Below are 6,000 nucleotides of genomic sequence, written 5' to 3' on the forward strand. Positions count from 1 at the left end.
TGTCGCTTAGCTGCATTTTGTAGCATTTTGCTGAATTTTACCCAAGTGAAACACATTTATAATGTCACCTATTAAATAATTCCTCTGGTTAGATGAGACAAAGCCAGCAGTTATGGAAAGTGTACTGGGCTGATTTTCATGTCAGTTATGCAGCATGTGTGCCAGTAATATTGGGTTTCCACTCCTTTCCTGCGTCATGCGTTGTCACGCTGTGGGATTTTTTTGACCATTTTTCCACAGAAATGGTTCGGAAAAGGGCTACATTTAAATGATGGGCTTTAAAACAAAGTGTATTCACACACGTTTTAAAATGGAATTGCTGATGAGCTGGGCATTGAAGTTGTTTCCTCAAAGATCGAAGACAATAAGCAATTCATTAGCCAGTCATGATAATTGATAAACACTTCACACTCATTGGGGGCAATTTTAACCTAACCCACCCATTGGCAAATCGGGTGCAACGCTGGTTTTACACCCCACCGGATTTTACCCTCCATTGAAGTCAATGGAGAGTAATATTAGGCGAGGTGTAAAACTAGCATTATGCTCAATCCAGTGGGTTTCTCACCCAATGAATTAGGTTAAAATTGCCCCCATTGTGTTGGGAAATCACTGGTCCTGGGAGCTCGGTCAGGGTCATCTGGCAAAGGCCCTTTGCCAGGGCTGTGAGCAGAAGGAGATAAAATGATACACATACAGACTGACAATCAGGCTTTCAACCAGAGAGCTGCTAGCGCAGACTCAGTAGGTTGGGATGCAGGACGATAGTTAGTTTTGTTTAAGTCAAGCATGATGCCCCACTAATACAGGGAAGCACAATATGCTCATTATTTTGTATTATTACAGAAGACAAGTTGTACTGATTGAATTCAGTGAGTCCGATCATAACTGCTGTTGCTCTGAATGTTCACTTGCTGTCTGAGAAACAAAATAGCTTAATGTTTCATTCTAGCCTCATCTCACTAAACTGCAAACAGTCCACCTACTGAAAAATGTGGATCAGGACACATGAGGGCACCTGTGAATGACACAATATCCAGTTTGTTTGTCAAGGGGGACACATTGTTACATCCTTTGTAGTTATCCCAGTTCTGACGAAAGGTCTTCGACCTGAAACGTTAACCCTGTTTCTTTCTCCACAGATGCTGTCTCACTTGCTGAGCTTTTCCAGCATTTTCTGTTTTTATTTCAGTTTTCCAGCATCCGCACTATTTTGCTTTTGGTTACATCCTCTGGGCTATGCTATCATACAAGTAAATATTGGGAAGTATACGTCAACTCTGGACTGTAAGGAACGTGGAGGGTAAAATTGGTCAAGGCTATTGTACATGATTTGGAAGTGATATTGTACCACCTTACCTGATTTTCTTTTCCATTGACAAAGGAAAATAAAATTGTGTGCGGTGTAAAGCAGGCTTCCGATTCGCTATCAGCCCATTTTGTGCTAATGCCGTTGACCAATATCATCCCCATGGAATCCACTTATGAGAGTGACTGACTCCACTGAACTTGAGAAGGCATCTATGACGGACCCAAATTTGCAACACATGCAGCTCCAGTGGGAATGAGGACAGACGGGAGCTTCATGGTAATATTATAATAATGCAGAAGTGACACCAACATTGTTTTCCAGCCCTTAAGGTGGTACAATGTCATTTCCTAACCATGATAATATAAATTGGACATTGACAGTTGCTAGTTAAAGGGACAGCCAGCAACTTACAGCATCGATTTAAAGTTAGTTTCTTCAATCCTAGGTTTTTATTTTAACCATTTTTTCCCCTTTTTCTTAACTTTGTGGGTCAAGGGGCTATCTAGGCAGCTTGGACATTAGTCATCATTACTCCCATCACACAATGGGTGTTCTCATGGCAGCAACCGAGTGAAGCTACACCACAGGGCTATCTGCATCTTAAACACCAAATGCAGTAGGTTATGGATAGAGCTACAACCAACAGATCAGAGCAAAACTCTCCAGCCCTACCATATCCAATTGCATATCTCAATTTATTCATGTAAAGTTTGGATTATGACTAGAGAGGGAGCTAAGATAAGAACACAACTTTCACCATTGAAAATATCTCAATTTTTTTTTAGGCTTGATTAGAAACTATTTGAAAGCCGATTGCTCCTTTCCAAATGTATTCCAAGCGTTTTTCAGTCCTAATAAGACTATACAAATTTAGTTGTTTTGTAATCTGGGTGATCACCCAAGCATAGTATTAATGCTAGCAGGCTAAAATAGACATAAATAGGGTGGGATGCCGTTCAGTTCCAGTTCTCTTTTTTTAAATTATTAACAAGCTTCCCTAGTAGAAAATGATGAAATATCACTTGCTTCATCCTATTTTGTAATAACTGCATAGATTTGAAAAACACTACAACTGCTCATCTAAAGACAGCAGGCATGTGTTTAAGGATTTGTATCTGAAAATTATCCACAATTAACATATTTTGCATACCTATATGCCACAATCTGGGCCTACAATCTTGTGGTTCGGAAAATCGGTCTGCTCTTGAGCAATAATAGATGGGAACCTCTACTTTGAGCTAAAAGCCACACTTAAAAAAAACTACCACCATATCATTTATAGGCCAATGGAGAACACTAACTCGCGATTGCTTAAAATAATCATATATTATAAATAAAAAACAGAAAGTGCTGGAACTACATAGAAGGTTTGTCAGCACCTGTAAATAGAAAGAAAGGATTTGTGCTTCAGGTGCAAGCTCTTCATCAGAACCCAATTGTGTAAATTTTGTGAGGTCATGTGCCTTTGGCAGGGCATTGCACACAATCAGTGCATAGCAGAGAATCGTAGGCACATTGAAATAAGTGAATGGTTAATTGTGGGCAGCATGTTCATGGTATTCTGATAAATGGATGGTAAATTGTGGGCAGATTGTTCATGGTATTCTGATAAATGGATGGTAAATTTTTGAGACTTCTTCATTAATTCCATGCAACTACCTAATGGTGAGTATTTACTTACTTATTGTATTTCCTAACCCCGAGTTTAACCCAGAGTGATAATCAAAAACACCATTGGCACATTGAAGCTTCCTCAGTAGAAAGAGTGTGTGTGGTGGCTGGCTGCTGTCTGTCCATAAGAAAGTTCTTCCTTTATTTCTGCCCATAGGAGTCTGTTGGCTCTTAGCTCCCTTTAGCTGGGTTGTGAGGTGGACCTCTGCAGGCCGTGACACATCTACTGGAGTTTTTTGAGGATGTAACTAGTAAAATAGATAGGGGAGAACCAGTGGATGTGGTGTTTTTGGATTTTCAGAAGGCTTTTGATAAGGTCCCACACAAGAGGTTAGTGTGCAAAATTAAAGCACATGGGATTGGGGGGAATATACTGGCATGGATTGAGAATTGGTTAGCAGACAGGAAACAGAGAGTAGGAATAAACAGGTCTTTTTCCGGGTGGTAGGCAGTGACTAGTGGGGTACTGCAGGGATCAGTGCTTGGGCCCCAGCTATTCACAATATATATCAATGATTTGGATGAGGGAACGGGATGTAACATTTCCAAGTTTGCAGATGATACAAAGCTGGGGTGGAATGTGAGCTGTGAGGAGGATGCAAAGAGGCTCCAATGTGATTTAGACAAGTTGGATGAGTGGGCAAGAACATGGCAGATGCAGTATAACGTGGATAAATGTGAGGTTATCCACTTTGGTTGTAAAAACAGAAAGACAGATTATTATCTGAATGGTGATAGATTGGGAAAAGGGGAGGTGCAACGAGACCTGGGTGTCCTTGTACACCAGTTGCTGAAAGCGAGCATTCAGGTGCAGCAAGCAGTTAGTAAGGCGAATGTTATGTTGACCTTCATTGCAAGAGGATTTGAGTACAGGAGCAGAGATGTCTTACTGCAGTTATACAGGGCCTAGGTGAGACCACATCTGGAGTATTGTGTGCAGTTTTGGTCTCCTTATCTGAGGAAAGATGTCCTTGCCATGGAGGGAGTGCAACGAAGGTTTACCAGACTGATTTCTGGGATGGCAGGACTGATGTATGAGGAGAGATTGGGTCGACTAGGCCTATATTCATTGGAGTTTAGAAGAATGAGAGGTGATCTCATCGAAACATATAAAATTCTAACAAGACTAGACAGACTAGTTGTAGGGAGGATGTTCCCGATGGCTGGGGAGTCCAGAACCAGGGGTCACAGTCTCAGGATACGGGGTATGCCATTTAGAACCGAGATGAGGAGAAATTTCTTCACTCCGAGGGTGGTAAACCTGTGGAATTCTCTACCACAGAAGGCAGTGGAAGCCAAGTCATTAGATATATTCAAGAAGGAGATAGATATATTTCTTAATGCTAAAGGGATCAAGGAATATGGGGAAAAAGCGGGAACAGGGTACTGAGTTAGATGATCAGCCATGATAATTTTGAACGGCAGAGCAGGCCCGAAGGGCCGAATGGCCTACTCTTGCTCCTATTTTCTATGTTTCTATGTTTCTATGACACTTCTGCAACTGAATGGGCAGTCTGAGATTGCATGCTTTCTGACACCTGTTCAGGCATTGGTAAGGACTTGTAGGAGAAACTGGATGTGCTGATATTCTGAGAGCTAGCACCATCATCCATGCCCACAATGCCCCTGTTACTGGGCATTGTCTCATCATGCCCACTGATTTGGCATAACAGCAGATCTGATAGCACCAATAAGACCACTGAAGTCCTGCCTCAGGGTAATCTCTAATTGGTCCCCAAGCCTCTTGAAGCAGCAGGAGATAAGCCATTCCCTGCTGGGATCCTCTATGAAAACAGTGTAAATATTCATGAGAAGCACTGACTGCCCTTAGAGCCCTGGCATGGATAGGGCTCCAATGCACAGGTCCCTGAAGTTGCCACACTCTTCACAGTGGACTGTAATGTGGTGAAACCATCTGCAAAGCTGTGATGCAGTTAGTAGAGTTCTTCACCCGAGCTTCACGCTGCTTGGCAAAGTCCCTCATGACTGCATCATTGCTTGATGTTCAGATAGTATTCTCCTTATCAAACAGATTCCATGAGGTCCCCAGGCTTAGCAACCAAGGTGGGATGCAAGCTGACCCTCCGGACAACAGGTTCCTCCTCCTCCTCTGCCACCACAACCACCTGGTCCTGCTCACTCGTGCTGTGTATCTCACACAGTGCATTCCTCTCTGGCTCATTCTCTAAATTGCAGGGTGAGTGTAATGGCTTTGCTGCCTGAGAAGGACAGAACAAGCGATGACACGTGATGTGGAGCTCTGGCATGGTTGGATGCAGTGAGTTTGGCGCACTTTCCGTGGCACACCAAAAGAAAGAGAAAAGCGAAGCAGGTGGTATCGTGGTATCCAGATGAGCTTTCGGTAGATGTGAAATGGTAGAGAGCTTAAGTATGTGTTTTTCTGGCAGTTAAATGAATTAGAAAATAGGATGAGAAGGAAGAACAGCAGAAGTTTATAGTAACTATTCAGTTGGCAACAAACCTCCTCTTTCCTCTCCTCTGGCACCCTTTCTGACCTCTCTTCCCAGGATTTCAAGGACTTATCCTCATAGGGGGATAGTGGTTTCAGGTTCCTCTTCCTTTGGGTGTTCTCTTAGGGTTGTAATGGGCTGTCTTCTCCAAGCATAATAAAAATAGTGGGAAGTTGCAGTTAAGATGACCGGCAACTTGCCCACATGTCAGCATGCATCTCATAGTGCCCACGATGACATGCAAAATTTAGCTACATTAGATGGTAAGTTTCCTTTGGGCTAATGCATATAATGTTGTGAGTGAAGGAACACTGCCAGGTGAAGGCTGAGGGTGTAAAGGATATGCTAATTGCTTCATTGTCATTCCTGGTATGGTTTAAAGCACTTTAAGACAGTGTGAGGGAAAGGAAATTGTAAGGGTCATACTTTCTTAGTACTTTGCATTAATTGAAGATCCTATCTTGGCTAACCTAGTAAAGTCATTGAACTTTATCAACACTCTTTCTAGAGTATTCAACACCTCCCACTTTTCCTGGCCTGCTTTTC

General features: G+C 42.5%; 1 long non-coding RNA gene across 1 annotated transcript in view; it reads right to left on the bottom strand.

Moving 5' to 3' along the window:
* LOC137334394 (uncharacterized) overlaps positions 1-1,549 on the bottom strand; it is a 69,577-nt gene extending 68,028 nt beyond the window's left edge. The window contains exon 1 of the long non-coding RNA XR_010966135.1: positions 1,360-1,549. This is a non-coding gene — a long non-coding RNA (uncharacterized lncRNA). The remainder of the gene's footprint in view (positions 1-1,359) is intronic.
* Positions 1,550-6,000: the final 4,451 nt, after the last annotated feature.

The sequence above is a fragment of the Heptranchias perlo genome, chromosome 17, assembly GCF_035084215.1.
Source record: "Heptranchias perlo isolate sHepPer1 chromosome 17, sHepPer1.hap1, whole genome shotgun sequence".
Classification (NCBI taxonomy): Eukaryota; Metazoa; Chordata; class Chondrichthyes; order Hexanchiformes; family Hexanchidae; genus Heptranchias; species Heptranchias perlo.